This window comes from Ornithodoros turicata, chromosome 2 (assembly GCF_037126465.1).
Source record: "Ornithodoros turicata isolate Travis chromosome 2, ASM3712646v1, whole genome shotgun sequence".
Classification (NCBI taxonomy): Eukaryota; Metazoa; Arthropoda; class Arachnida; order Ixodida; family Argasidae; genus Ornithodoros; species Ornithodoros turicata.
This window is the reverse complement of record NC_088202.1, coordinates 27530990-27544134: the sequence shown is the minus strand read 5'-3', so window position 1 is coordinate 27544134 and position 13145 is coordinate 27530990. Positions and strand designations below refer to the sequence as shown.

The window sequence follows — 13145 nt, the reverse complement described above, 5'->3', positions numbered from 1 at the left end:
CACAACAACTACTCATTAAAACCAGATGCCTCAAACCATTTAAATTATATGCAGAAGGACAACAGTAAGATTTGTTAATGGGCTTTTCTCACTCCAGGTTTCAACGGTAGAACTTCACAAATACTCTTTCTAATCTACCCCCTCCCTCCCCAAGAACGTGAATTGTACTCACTGGCAGGTACAGTGGCTTCAAGCGTTTCCAAAGAACCCCACATGTGTGGTGGATTATACGCCTGCACGTTTCGGGTGACACCCTGAACGACAGTGCGACTTCTTTGATGGCGTTTCCCGAAGAAAGATACCTGTATGCAAAAGTAAGTCTTGTGTTCATGTGTGAATAACATAAGATATGATTGTACCTGAGAGTGATGGCAAGTCTCTGCTGTGAAGATATTGGTTCGCGACAGAGGTATGCCTTTGTGAGGTCCCTGCGCACAATATGATGCAGCTCGTCAAACCTACTTGGTGGCATTCGGTAGTACTTGAAGAAAAGAGGAGGGTCACCCCTCATCAGCTGCATCTGAAAGACCAATAATATAAAATGTTACCAAAAAACTATCACCCGTCCAACTTATTTCCATACAATAGTATACGACTGCTTGTGAACTATAACTGGAACTGGTCTGGAACGCACTGAACTTGCTTACCGCAGTGTGGAACTCTCCTTCAGATTTCCTCGTCAACCACAAGGGATGTATCCAGAACCTCCGCTTCTTTCTTTCTTGCTCTTTCTTTTTCTGAAGCAGTAGTTTCTTCTTCAAAAGAAGAAGCGAGCGGTAGCTAGCACCCATGACCCCTATCCAGCGAAGGTCGCTGCCAACGACAGGTGTTTACGCTGTCGTTCGCTGTTTCAACAACCACGGATAGCAATATAGGAAACGACACGAAGAATGAGAAGCAAAACGTCAAAGATGTTGGCTGATAAAGCTCGCTGCACCACGAGAAAGACGATAACAGACGACCACTGCCACCGCTGCACAGTGTTTGGGAGCGAGCGCATTCTCCGGTAGAACGCAAGGCGTCCTTTACCGAGAAAATCCTTTTCCCTAAGCGGTACAGAATATGCTTCTCGGTACATTACTACGTACCGTTTTTTTTGGAAGTTGATGCATTTAGTTGCAAACTTTGTGATATTAAGCGCATTTTTTCGATGAACTAATGTAACTAAGCTTCACTTTGTGCTCTGACAACACTGACATCAGCGCAAGACTTCCCGACGCCGGCCGCTGGTTTTTCGCCTCATGGAGGTGGTATCAGCGAACAACTGGCGTCGGAACGCACGTGACAGTCTGCCGCGCGAACTTCGTTGCAAAAATTCGCTCCATGGAGGTTGCCCTTAAGGCGGCTTACTTTCTCAACGAAATGACCACATGTTTCGTCAAACGCGATGCGAATCGCGCTTCCTCCTGGGTGGCGACATGGTGCGTCTCTTCACCGGCGTTCGTGTGAAAAAGATGCGAAACGCTGCAGACGCTTTTGTGCCACACGTAGTTTCTGCAAGCGTCGACTTTTAGTTTGGACGATGGCGCTTCCGAAGCAGAAGAAGAAATACCTGCAGGTGTTCTTGAGGTCCTACACGTGTGAGTTTCCGTGCTTCGTCTTATCAAGGCAAGGTGACAAGTTCGGATTTTGCACTGGTTGCGCTTGTGATGTCAGCGTTGCTCACGGTGGCAAAAATGACATCAGGGTGCACATTGCTTCCGCGAAGCACCAGGACTATGTCCGTGCACAGAGAAGCAGGGTAATATGAACAGCTTTCTGCAAGACAACTGTGAGGACTGCCTGATACGCGCCGAGTGCCTTTTCACGGCTTCCCTTGTTGAGCACAATTTGCCGCTGAGCAGTCAGCGATCACGTGGGACTATTGATACGAAAAATGTTCCCGAAATCTGACGACGCCAAGCGCCACAAATACGAACGGACGAAGACGACAGCTATTATCGCGGAAATGGCTACAGAGGCACGGAACGCAATGTCGGACACCTTGAAACGACGTTCCTTCGCCATCCCAGTCGACGGGAGCAACGACAGTGCGTCGCAACTCTACCCGATAGTGGTAACGTACTTTGTAGAAGGATCATAGAGGGTCGAAAGCAGACTGCTTTGTTTGGAAGCGTTGCAAGGAGAGGCAACCGGAAAGAAGATCGGAAATCTTGCCCTGCATGCGCTTACTTCGCGTCATATACCGATGCGTAATTGCCTCGCATTTCGTGCTGATAATGCAAACGTCATGGTTGGGGAAAAAAAAACGGTATGGCTGCCGTGGTGAACGAGGCTCAGGAAAACCTTGTAGTAGTTGGGTGCCCGTGCCACCTCATTAATCTTGCGGCTCAAAAAGCCGCTGCCTGCAAACCTGCGAAATTTGATGAGATACTTGTGGACATTTTCTATTACCTTGAGAAGAGTACCAAGCGATAGGACAGGCTTGTAACATTTCAGGATATGCACAATATTGAGGTACGGAAGATTCTGAAGCATGTACCGACACGGTGACTGTCTTTGGGAAAGTGGCTGGGCAGGTTACTTGAACAGTGGCGGCCTTTGGTTACCTTCTTCCTGAATGTAAACCAGCCCAAAAAATGTCCAGTATCCATCTTTTCTGGAGACATATACAATTCCTAAGCGAGGTACAGCTTCGAAAGAAGAGAAACCCGATGCGACTGGGCAAAAGCGAAAGCATCCAAAAAACAAAGCGTGTAGCCCACCATCAAAAAGAGCGAAGCCTTCGTCTGAGTGTACCAGGGAAGTCAGCCTTACACGTGAGCAACGGTTGTTATACTTCCTCACCAGTGATGTAAACCTGGTCTACGGCAACTTTCTGAAAGGTGTGATACCTCTCTTTGAAAAGCGAACTGTCAGCTTCAGTCGCTGGCACCTCAAGTGCACGTGCTACAGTCGGTGCCGTTGGAGCTCCTGCGAGACCTTATGGCAAGGTTTGTGCTGCCTACTGTGATGATGTCATCTTGCTCACCCCTGGCAGTTTGCTACCAAGATGTGAAGAACCAGAAGGCTGACCAAGACATTGTGCTGGGGAGCTCCACATTTTCTACTGTGCAAGGACTGAAACCCAGTGAAAAGGGGCAGTTTTTTTTTTCTGCTGTTCGCAGCAACTTCACAGCAGCATGTAATTACATTCGACATAAATTTCCTCTTGAGGACGCCACTCTGAAGAACGCTGAAGTTGCTCAGTTGAGCTTGGTCAGCATGGCATCCTTTCAAAGCCTCCGCTGGTTCGTTGATCACTTCCTACAATTATTGCTGTCCCAAGGCACTAGCGAGACCAGAGAATAGGCATTGGATGCCTTGGAAGTAGAGTTTGCTGAAATGCAAGCATATGACATTCCTAATGCTATTCTGAAAGAAGAAAGGTGCGACACCCAATGGACGGAAGTGGGCAAGATAAACGGCGTCGACGGAAAGTTGAAGTTTAGCAGAGTCTCGCAGCTGATGCTGGACATCCTGGTAATACCGCATAGCAATGCGGAATGTGAACGCATCTTCAGCACTGTAAGGAAGACACGAACACAGTTCCGTTCAACAATGTCGAACAAGACGCTAGGCGATCTACTGATGGTGAAGACCCGCCAATCGGGACACTGCTTCGACCAGAACTACTCCGATAAGTTCGTGAGGCGCGCAAAGTCTGCAACAGCAAGATCTCAGCAAAAAGTTGATCATCAATAGAACAGCAATGTGTCGAACAGAATGCAGAATATAGAACACTGTATGGAAAACTGTACTGTACAGAACCAAGCTTTGTAGCCCCCCTTCCCCCCCCCCCTCCCTGTCGCGTTTTTCGGGATCTCCCTAATTTTGAGCGTCACAAGTTGGCACGTATGAGACTTAGTATCATGTACATAGTGTAATTAAACCTCTAGTTGCTGTTACTCCTGAGCTATCTTTCCTTCATTTCAAGTACGGACTCGCGTCATCTCGCCACAATTCCACCAGGACAACTTACCTTGGGACTTCGATCTTCAACGGTGGGACGACGAGGGCAGCAGTTGAGTAACCCGTATGGCGCTCATTAGCTAACTCAAGGTATACTCTTGAAAACACAACCTTGTAGCTTAATGTAATGTAGCTTAAAATTATAATAGTAATGGGGCCGTGATGCCACATATGTAAGATGTGTCTGCCCAGTGTGACAACATTGTAAGTCAAATCATGCAAGTAGCTATCCCATTGTAGTGCATAGAGCAGTCGTAGTCATAAAAAGTCAGTTTATAGCCGTAAACAAGGAAATAGTCATATCAGGTAATAAGTCATGCAGGTAGTCCCATACTATCCCACTCTAGTGCATATATCAGTAATAGTCGCATAGAACTCAATTTATGGCTGTAAACAAAGAAATAGTCAAAAGAGGTAATAAATCATGTCAGTAGTCCCATATCCCATAGGAGTGTAAGTGCAGGCATAGTGTAGTAATAAAAAGTCAGTTTATAGTCATAAACGAGTAAATAGCCATAACAGGTCATAAATCATGAAGGTAGTCCCATACTATGCCACAGTTGTGCATAGATCAGTAATACTCGCAAAGAAGGCAATTTACGACAGTAAACAAGAAGAAAATAGTCAAAACAGGTAATCAATCATGCAGGTAGTTCAATACAAGCGCAGAGTAGTGCACAGCGTAGGCATAGCCATAAAAACTCAATTTATAACCGTAAACAAGTAAATAGTCATAACATATCATAAATCATGCAGGTAGTCCCATACTATCCCATTGTAGTGCATAGAGCAGTAATAGTCACAAAAATGTCAATTTATGGCTGTGATCAAGGAAATAATCAAAACAGGTAATAAAACATGCAGGTAGTTTCATACCATCACATAGTAGTCCGTAGCGTAGGCATAGTCATAAAAAGTCAATCTGTAGCCATAAACAAGGAAACAGTGAAAACAGGTCATAAATCATGCAGGTAGTCTCATACTACCCCATTGCAGTGCATACATCAGTAATAGTTGCAAAGTGAATTTATGACCGTAAACAAGGAAGTAGTCAAAACAGGTAATAAATCATGAAGGTAGTCCCTCACCATCCCATAGTAGTGCACAGAGACCCAAGTAACACGAAATGTTGCATCAACGTTGGACTGACGTTGTCTTTTCCATTCTTCAGTGTTGGAGTAACGAGAGATTCCAACATTGGAACAGTGTGGGAATGTCGCCTCCTTTAATGTTACATCTACATTGGTAAGTAATGTTTCTTCTGACGTAACAACCACATCCTTACAACGTATGCGACTCGACGCTGGAATCACGACAATATTTTAGGGTTCCAACATTGGTCCCACGTCTGCCCTAACATTGTTCCGACATGTGGGCAACATCTGCCCCTATGATGCTCCCAATTTTGCGCTGACTCTGCTCCGACGTTACAGCAACATCTGTTCCAACAGTGTTCCAACGTTAGTGCAATATATGCTTAAACACTGTTCTGATATGATCTGCCCAGCAGTATGCCGACATCTGAGCAACATCTGCCCCGATATGCTGGTCCCACGTTTAAGCTGACACTGCTCCAACGTTAGATCACATCTGCTCCAACAATGTCCCAACGTTAGTACGATGTATGCCCACACACTGTTCCCATATTATCTGCCCAGCAGTGTTCAGATATTTGAGCAACGTCTGCCCCTATATGTTGGTCCCATGTTTGCACTGACACTGCTCCGACATTACAGCAACATCTGATCCCACAATGTTCCAACGTTAGTGCCATGTATGCCCACACATTGTTCCAATATAATGTGGCCAGCAGTGTTCCGACATTTGAGCAACATTGACACATGCTGTTCCTACGCCTGTTCTAAAGTTGTTCTGGCGTTACACCAACGTCTTCCCCGTGGCATTCCGACGTTGCAACGACATGTCTGCTTGAGCATAGCTAGTGTCGTAGAATGCAGCATGCAAGCCAACGAAATGTTGTGAATATAATGGTTTATTCACATATGAGGATGTTCATGCCTTCTGTGTGTTGCCTACTGATGTTCAGGCCTGAAAAAGACAAAAGATACAATTTTCTTCTTGCTCATGTGCAGTCAAATTTAAATATTTCAATGTTGACATCATCGCACTGATGGAGACATCAAATTGACTTCAATGTTCAATGGCGCCACATCAAAATAAGGGGACTGAAAATGGCAAACATACAAAGGCGGAGAGGACTTCTGTTGATTGATTCATTGATTTGTTTTTTTTACGGCTCAAAAGAAACTGAAGCTATGCTGCGCCTTCAAAGCATTTATGAGCAAAGCATTTATGTTCAAAAGTGCAGCAATTACAGCTTACTGACAACGTTTATTTAACGTACCGGGAAGATACTAATTAAACGCAACTACATTTTTAATTGTTATTAAATATGTGTTGCTTCTGCTGTTTTTGTTGCACAAATAAGAATAATTCCCTCAAAATATTCATAAATAAGAACACAAGAACATAATTGCCGAAAAACTTCGTAAGACTTCTTTAGTATACTGTTGCATTTTTCCATGCTCTCTATCATGAACAACGGGGAAAATTAACTGACCGCCCTACTTGTTGAAAGGCACTCCAACCTTACAGGAAGCCGCGTCGTTCCGACGTCCATTTTGTCTTCTTTCTTTGCGACTACGTCTGCATAAAAGTGAACAAACGCAAAAGATAAATTTGAAGAGATAATTATGAAAGAAAAGAAGTGTAAATATAGTGTGTACAGGCTGGACCTTTGCTCAACATCTGTCTTTCATTCATGCATCACACTCGGTGCTGAAATACAGGGTGTGTGCAGAAAAACATGACCCGCATTTTTACATGTAACTCGTTGTCTACTTAGCCGAGGAACTTCCGGTGGCGCACGACGGCGTATTTATGCGTGCGAAAGCTACAAAAAAATCCTGGAAGCCATACTCAGTGTAAAAAAATTAACTGAGCGCGAAAACATGGGCTTCCATGCATTAGAATAGGGCGGTCATGACAGTGCACGGTAGTGCATTTCGGTCTCATGAGAGTTATTTGCAGGCACCGCTAGGGGTACGATGAGCATCCATGTGGGACATCGTTTCGATTTATGCACTGATAGCTCCCCTAGCGGTACTTGAACACAACTCTCCTACGTGCACCACGTTGCCCTTTCACATACACCCTATTGTCCACCATGTTGCCCTATTCTGATGCACGGAAGCCGACGTTTTCGTTGTTCCGTTTATTTTTTAAGCTGGGTGTGGCTTCCACAATTTTTCTACAGATTTCGCACGCATAAATGCGCCGTCATGCGCCACCGGAAGTTCCTCGGCTAAGTAGACAACGAGTTACATGTAAAAATGCGGGTCATGTTTTTCTGCACACACCCTGTACAAATGACAACACTTGCCCCACGAACAAATTTGAAACTGCCAACAACGCTGAATAACAATTTGGAAGCACACCATGAATCAATGTTCTATTTGCATACTCTACAAATGTAAATATAAAGATGGACTCAAGTTCAACGCGTACATACCTGCTGTTTCTACAAATCACTCCTAAATCGCACACGATGGGCTTGCTAGCAGCGCCGGTATTCTCCGTCGTAACAACCTCCTATATATCCCAGCAGTGTGAGGAAGACCTGTGCTTAGCGACATCACAGACGTTATCCTACCAGCATAACTCGATTCAATTCCAAACCAAGCCAAGAAAAAGCAAAATTAACTTCAACTGACGATTATAATCTGAGGAGAATGCGGAGAATGGCGTCCGGTTTGGCCGGCGGTCCCCTACGGCTTCCCCACAAGACGCTAGATCCTGAGGGGTATCATTGCCGCGTCACTCACTCTTCCAGGTGCTTCCGCGCAAAAATGTAGCTCCTACTTCTCATTGGCTGCTGTGTGGGACGCCTTGCATTCTAGTTGCCTCCGCGGGAAAAATGAAACCATTATTTCAATTTCATCTATTTTTGTTGTACTGTTTATTAATAGGCCTGTTCTTTCACACGAATGTTGCACGGACGATCTTTTTCGCGTTGTTGAAATGCTGGGAACTTTTTGCCTGCTTTGTAGTGTGTTGGGTTTGTGTGTTGAAGGTTGAAGCGGTTGAAGCCGTCATGGCTTAGAAGCCCGCTCCTATTTGAAACGTTGAAAGTGTATCTGAAGCATGCGAAGCACTTTGTAATTTGTCAGTTTGCACTGCGTATCACCGCTATGTTTATCATGGGTCATCATGAGGCACCTCACGCCAGTGATATGGATTTGATGGAACAAATCGGATTCAAGTCAAGTCTTTATTTTCGAGAACCAGATGAAGTCATTATGTATCCAGAATTATAGCTTTTTTATTCTGTATTTATTTATTTCTGCTACGCAACAACGTCTTACGACATTACTGTGGCGGGGATACATACAAATAAAAGTAAGCAATAAGTACAGCATACAAAAAGAAAAATTAAAAAGCACACATTTATAAGACAACAGGTACTCAGGTCCCGAAAACATAAGCTCTATACATCCATGATAGGCAAGCCTGAGCGATGGGCAAGACACGTAAACAAACACAAACACGAAACGTGTTTACGTGTCTTGCCCATCGCTCAGGCTTGCCTATCATGGAATTTATCCAGCAGCTAGCCTGCATTTACGCCATTCTGTCAATAAGCTCTATACATCCGTTAGGCTTAATTTTCCTCTAATGATCAATCTCGATATGTACGATGGAGGTTCCTTTGAATTTTATCATGAATAATATTATCTGAAAATTGCAAACGTAACTGTTGTCTCCTTGTCGACAAACTATCTCAACCTAATCTTGACTTTATCTCGCTTATATTAACGTCCATGCAACTCATCTGGCCGCAATATTCTGAACCCTCTCCTGAATTAAAAGCATTTCGTGCGGATCCCATACTGATAATGTACAGGCACGCAACGCTTCGGAACCGGTTCTGCAGTAAAAAGTTAAAGGTATCAAGAATATATATGAGGAATACTTCAGTACTCCAGATTTCGAAGAATACAAGTTGACAAGGGTGTGGAAACAGTCCGGGTGCAATATGTCACGAGGAGGTTTTACAATTTCGCTGCAATACCACACTACTATATTGAAAACAATGATTATGTATGAGCAAATTAATATAGTGCAAGAGAACTGATGTACTTTATAACATTTTTTTAGTTCGTATTTGAGTCTTGTGTCGTCCTCGTCGTCTTCTGTGTTCTTCAAACTCAAGGAAATGTTACATCTTTCAATAGCCTTGTGTCCAGCTAGACACAATTGCCGAAAATCTGCCGGAGATCGGTATTTGGTTGGCACAAGTCGCTGCAACTTGGGCTGACGTCGTCATAATGTCACCTGCGAAGGCAGTTCGAAAACTGCGTTGGGCTCAAAGCAGTGGCCTAGCCCAAAAATATTTATGGAGGAGTTCTATGGGGACTTTACATGGGTGAGGAGGATTTCATTATCATCTCCCTCTTCCAAATGCATGAACCAAACTTACAATTTGGGGGGGGGGGGAGTTAAACCCCCAAACCCCGGCATATAAATGCGGGCCAATATTGGCCCAGCGTTGAGAGGAGACTCCAAAACAGCAGCTGCTGCTCGAAACAACAAAGCAACGATGCTAGTCTATGTAGTTCAATTCGATGTATACAAGTCCATTTCTACATTTTTTTCTTCAGCTTGCAAAATTATTTTCAGACAAGGTGAAAACCAGCTTCATACATTGAGCCATAGTGACACGGACAGCATTACTTAAACGAGTAGGAATTTCCATTTCCTACTCGTTTGTAATGTGTATAACCTTTGACAATAACAGCTGTCGAGCAGGTTGGTACGTATACATATCTGTTCCAATATCGGCAAAACGATTGTAAGACAGGCCACACACGACCAGCAGCAGCACTTTCAACCTTTGCATTTTATTTTTGCAATATATACACACCTGCCAGATACAGTTGTAGGGCACACTGGTGTTATAGAATAGAATATCGCGTAGAAGGGTGCAGAAGATGCATGGGATACCTCATAACCATGGTTGGTTGAGAATCTTATTAGATTTGGACCATACTTGGCCCATCATTGCTGGTGCCTCATGGGACGCTATCTAGCCATCTAATGCCCGACTAGAAACCAAGCTTGGTTCTACAATGGCCCCAACGGCAATGCATGCTGGTCCCCGTGTTTGTTAGGACGATCTGTCACATACTGGCCCAAAGTTGGCGGTATTCAGTTGGCCCGAGTAAGGCCAATGTCAATCAAAGCTTGGGCCGAACCTTCTTTTTCGCAAGCTCGGCCCAACTAGGCCGAACAACGTTTAGGTATAGGAATGTCGTTTTTCTCCATGGGAAGCACATTGCTCTGCACATTGCAAGCACATTCTTCGTCCCGCTCTGGTTCATAAATTTGGTGCCCGTGTGTTTCTTTTCTTTCATTTTTGTTTTCTTTTAAATACAGACAGGCAAGCTTTGTGCTGATGGCATGTATATAGTTTCCCTTCAGTTGAAAATTGAACCCCTGTATGCAAGAAGGAGGGGATAAGTCGAAAAATCCCAAACCGAGAAAACTTTAAGTGGGTAGTATTTGGTAAAGTGATTGCAGCCGGGTTACCTCGACAAATGCAATGGAAAATGTGTAACATATATGTTTGTGTTTTTTGGGTCTGTGACTTAGCAAAAATTGTCCGTGAGCATGATATATTATTTTTTAATGTAACACCGCATGCACACAGAGTTATCGCGCAAATACAAGCAGCTTTCACAAGTCGTACTTGGATTGCTGAAGAACTAGGTAGGGTGAAGCAGGGGCGGATTTAGGGGGGTCCGGATGTCCTGAACCCCCTGAATGAGTTATGGTTAGTTCAGTGATCTTCTATCACCATCAGGGTTTGTTCTATCAGCAGAACGCTAGCCATTGTGGCAGACATATGGTGGCCCTGACAAGGGCCGTTTGTTTACTTCGTCCAGGTCTGCTGTTTCTTCTGCCGTGCACCATGAAGCTACTGAAGAATTCCTTAGCATATCCACAGTCCATCTTCTAGTGTCCATAGTTCCCTATGGGAGCACGCTGTTGACATAAGACAATCCGTGGGGTGGGGCATCGTCACGCAGCTGGTGCCTGGGGGATGCCCTGGACAGCATTCAGGCATGAATGCAAAAGGCCAATGCAATAATCCCGTGGGAGTGGCGCACTTAATTACAGTATGCCACCAGAGGCCTTCTGCTGGGTCAGCTCTGTTTGAAGACCTTGAACTGAAAGTAAAACATAATTGTGAGTAGTGTGAAATTACTGAGAAGTATAAGTAAACAGTGTCAGTTACAAACCTGTCAGCTCAGTACGAGAACAATTGTGTGCCTGCTTTGGTTGGCCTAGTGAGGACTAGCATAAGCAGGGGTATGCAAATTCTCCAATAGAATCCCAATACTTCTTTTCCTATCCCATACCCAATTCATGTATGGCATCTGACAGTCCTGGCCTTTCTGGTCAGCTACAGGGGCTCCACCTGGAAACAACACGGTGAAATGTATTTAGGCAACAAAAAGCTTCAAGTTTGCAGGTTTTAAATGCTGGATAGCATTTCACTCTCCGTAATCATCATTTGCAAGCCTTAAATTTTGGCAGTGTCATTTATAAAATCCTCTACAATTTTTGAAAAGAAAATGATCGGATCACTCACTGTGGCATTTCTAAGCTATCAAAGGCCATATGAGGACAGGAAAACGTTGTTTGGTTGTTCAAATCAGGTGTGAGCTTAAAACCTGAGCGGTATCACTCGACACCGCTGCTTGATTGCGGATTTCTCAGCCTTAAATTCTGACTGTATCACATGTTACATCACTCACTGTGGCTTTTATAAGCCATCGAAGGCTATATGAGGACAGGAAAGCTGTGTTCTGTTGTTGATACTGTATCAGAGCTTAAAACTTGAGGGGTATCATTCGTAACTGCTGCTTGACCGCAGGGTTTCGAGGCCCAAAATTCTAACTGTATCACATGCTGAATCATTCACCGAGGCTTGTATAAGCTATCAAAAGCTGCACAAGAACAGGAAAACGTCGTTCGGTTGTTGTAATTTGGTCGGCGTTTAAAACCTGAGGGGTATCATTCGTAACTGCTGCTTCACTGCAGGGTTTTGAGCGCTAAATTCTAAGTGTATCACACGTTAAATCACTCACTGAGGCTTTCATAAGCTATCGAAAGCTGCACGAGAACTGGAAAACGTCGTTCGGTTGTTGCAACTTGATCGGAGCTTAAAACCTGAGGGGTATCATTCGTAACTGCTGCTTGACTGCAGGGTTTTGAGCGCTAAATTCTAACTGTATCACACGTTAAATCACTCACTGAGGCTTGTATAAGCTATCGAAGCTGCACGAGAACTGGAAAACGTCGTTCGGTTGTTGCAACTTGATCGGAGCTTAAAACCTGAGGGGTATCATTCGTAACTGCTGCTTGACTGCAGGGTTTTGAGCGCTAAATTCTAACTGTATCACACGTTAAATCACTCACTGAGGCTTGTATAAGCTATCGAAAGCTGCACGAGAACTGGAAAACGTCGTTCGGTTGTTGCAACTTGATCGGAGCTTAAAACCTGAGGGGTATCATTCGTAACTGCTGCTTGACTGCAGGGTTTTGAGCGCTAAATTCTAACTGTATCACACGTTAAATCACTCACTGAGGCTTGTATAAGCTATCGAAACTTGCACGAGAACAGGAAAACGTCGTTCGGCTGTTGTAATTTGGTCGGCGCTTAAAACCTGAGGGGTATCATTCGTAACTGCTGCTTCACTGCAGGCGTTTGAGCCCTAAATGCTAACTGTATCACACGTTAAATCACTCACAGAGGCTATTTATAAGCTATCGAAGACTATATGAGAACAGATATACGTTTTTTGATTGTCCAAATTTGATCGGAGTATCATTCGGCACTGTTGCCTGTAAATCTTCCGAAATTGAACTTATTTAAAGGATTTCACCACAGTTGAAACCGGGCGCGAATGTTTCACTAAAAATTCGGGAGTACAAACATCAAGGAACTAAAATTACTTACTTACCTCCATGTGGTAATCAGCATGAAACAAGAAGCACAACACACACACATCCACCTACGACAGCGTGAAACCGACGACTGAGAACAATTGATGTCTTCATGCGCTGACCAGGGCACTACATTCATAGCCACCGCCGCCGAGGCGTAC

The 13145-nt window shown here is 44.2% G+C and overlaps 1 long non-coding RNA gene across 1 annotated transcript; it reads right to left on the bottom strand.

Moving 5' to 3' along the window:
- Window positions 1-5926: 5926 nt before the first annotated feature.
- LOC135383260 (uncharacterized) lies at window positions 5927-7732 on the bottom strand. Its single transcript, XR_010419775.1, has 3 exons — window positions 7484-7732; window positions 6533-6618; window positions 5927-6000 (listed from the first exon to the last, which is right to left on the bottom strand). It is a non-coding gene; the product is annotated as an uncharacterized LOC135383260 (long non-coding RNA).
- Between the last annotated feature and the right edge of the window lie 5413 nt (window positions 7733-13145).